Consider the following 2,072-nt stretch of genomic DNA (forward strand, 5'->3'; position numbering starts at 1 on the left):
ATGCAGAATGATGAGTGGATGCAGCTGTTCAAGCCCATCCCCAAGAAAAAGGCCGACTGGCCTGCGCTTGCGCAGGAACTTCAATACCCAGTCAACTCGGTTTCGACTAGTCAAGTTGCCGAGGATTCAGTTTCGCTACTGTTGTCGCTGGGGTTCGAGAACGAGACGTACCCATCGACGATGTCGCTCCAGGATTGGAGTCCGCATGAAGCCGGAGCTGCTCTCCAGAAATGGAAGAAGAAGCTTCGGAAGGCGTTTGGCGCTGTTGGCATCAATGCCGGAAAGCAACCTGTGAGTCGACCGATGATTCAAGATGAAGATCCGTCCAAGATTCCATTGCCGCCGACGCCCCAACGACTCGTTCGTACTCCTCCGACCAAGCGTGGAGCTGAGCGTGGTGCCTTTGGCACTACCGAAGCTTCACCGTACTTTCAAGACTCGCACATGGTTACGCCACGTTCGAAGAGCCGTATGCAACGTATTTACGCAAGTAACGAGGGTTCGTTCGGTCGCCGAGGCGGTGCGCGAGCTCCCAAAGGTGGTGCCGGACGTCGTCAAGTCGACAGCGATGGTTCGTCTAGTGACGATGACATTTTGGTGCGTACATTCGACGAGGAAGATCCTCAACTCGAGTTGATGCGTCAGATGAATGAGCTAATGACGCTGAACGACGTGGACCCAACACCGAGGATTGAAATGGCTTCGCACCGACTGCTGGATCGCATCACGCTGTTCTCAGGCTCTCGCAACAAAAGCGAGAGCTGTATGCAGTGGCTCCGTGGGTTCGTCTATGAAATGACTGGAACCCACACAGAAGCCGATAAATGGTGCATTCCATTTGAGCTAAGTCTCCGAGACGGAGCCATTCATTGGTTCCGTCAACTTCCGAAGAAGGCGAAGCGCAAGTGGAAGCTGCTGAGCGATGCGTTCATCCGCTACTACTGCTCGCAGTTCACGCAGACGGCACTGTCGCGTTACTACTCCGCCAAGCGGGAACGAAATGAAAATCTGTGCGACTACATAAACAGGCTGAACGGCTACGCTCGGACCGCCCGTCTACACTTTGAGAAGAGTGGTCGCGACGCGAAAGAACACGTACAGCAGTTCCTGGCAACATGCGACGATGACAAGCTAGCGGAGAGTCTCTACCACGCTCGAGTCGCCGACATTCACGAGCTCGAAGGGATCATCGAAGATGTTCTTAAGGGCAAGGAGAGAATGGCCAAGCGTGACAGTGAGTACCGATACTCTAAGAGTCGTGATACGCGACGCGACGATGGGTACGCCCGCAACAACCGGCGTGATGACCGTCGCCGCGATGACAACCGCAACAAACCAAGAGTGACACTCATTGAAGCTACGGTGGACGACCTACTAGCTGAATTAGAAGGTCGTGAAGCTGCTCAAGGAGGCAACGAGTATTCAAACGAAGATCCGAACGCTTCCGACAATGTCCAAGATGAGTACAACGACTTTCAGCCCGATAAGACGGATGGTGATTTCACATTGGATGAAAACGACCGATACCTCGCCGCTGCTAACGAAAACGAGCGCCGTGCAGCTGCTGAAGGCACCTACGCACGTTCGGACAACCGTCAACCGCGTGGAAACACGCCTGATCGCGAGAATGGCTTCAATCAAGATCGCCGAAGTAGTGACCGTGGGTTCAATCAGGACCAACGCGGTCGACGTGACTTCAACCACGACAACCGACGCCCACAGTACGGACCATGCGCGGTGTGCGGTGGCATGAGTCACTCCGACCACTACTGTAACAAGCGATGCAAGTTCTGCAAGCAGCTCCACGATGCTGGACAATGCGAACTTTTCCGCAACTTTCAAGACCTTGCCAAATTCGTGCGCACTAAAGGCACGAAGGAGGAACTCCCGCCAGAGCTCAAGGCCGTCGTTCAAGAACGTCATTTAAACTAGGCAGCCCGCCAACTACAACTGGGCTGGTCCCTATCGGGCTGCCACAGTTAACCGAGCCTTCAATGGAAGCAGAGTGTATCTTTGCTTTCATGAGACAGAGTGAATGGCCTGATAATTACGTAACAAGTGTGAACGCGACG

The sequence above is a fragment of the Phytophthora infestans genome, genomic scaffold (genome assembly GCF_000142945.1).
Source record: "Phytophthora infestans T30-4 supercont1.17 genomic scaffold, whole genome shotgun sequence".
Classification (NCBI taxonomy): domain Eukaryota; phylum Oomycota; class Peronosporomycetes; order Peronosporales; family Peronosporaceae; genus Phytophthora; species Phytophthora infestans.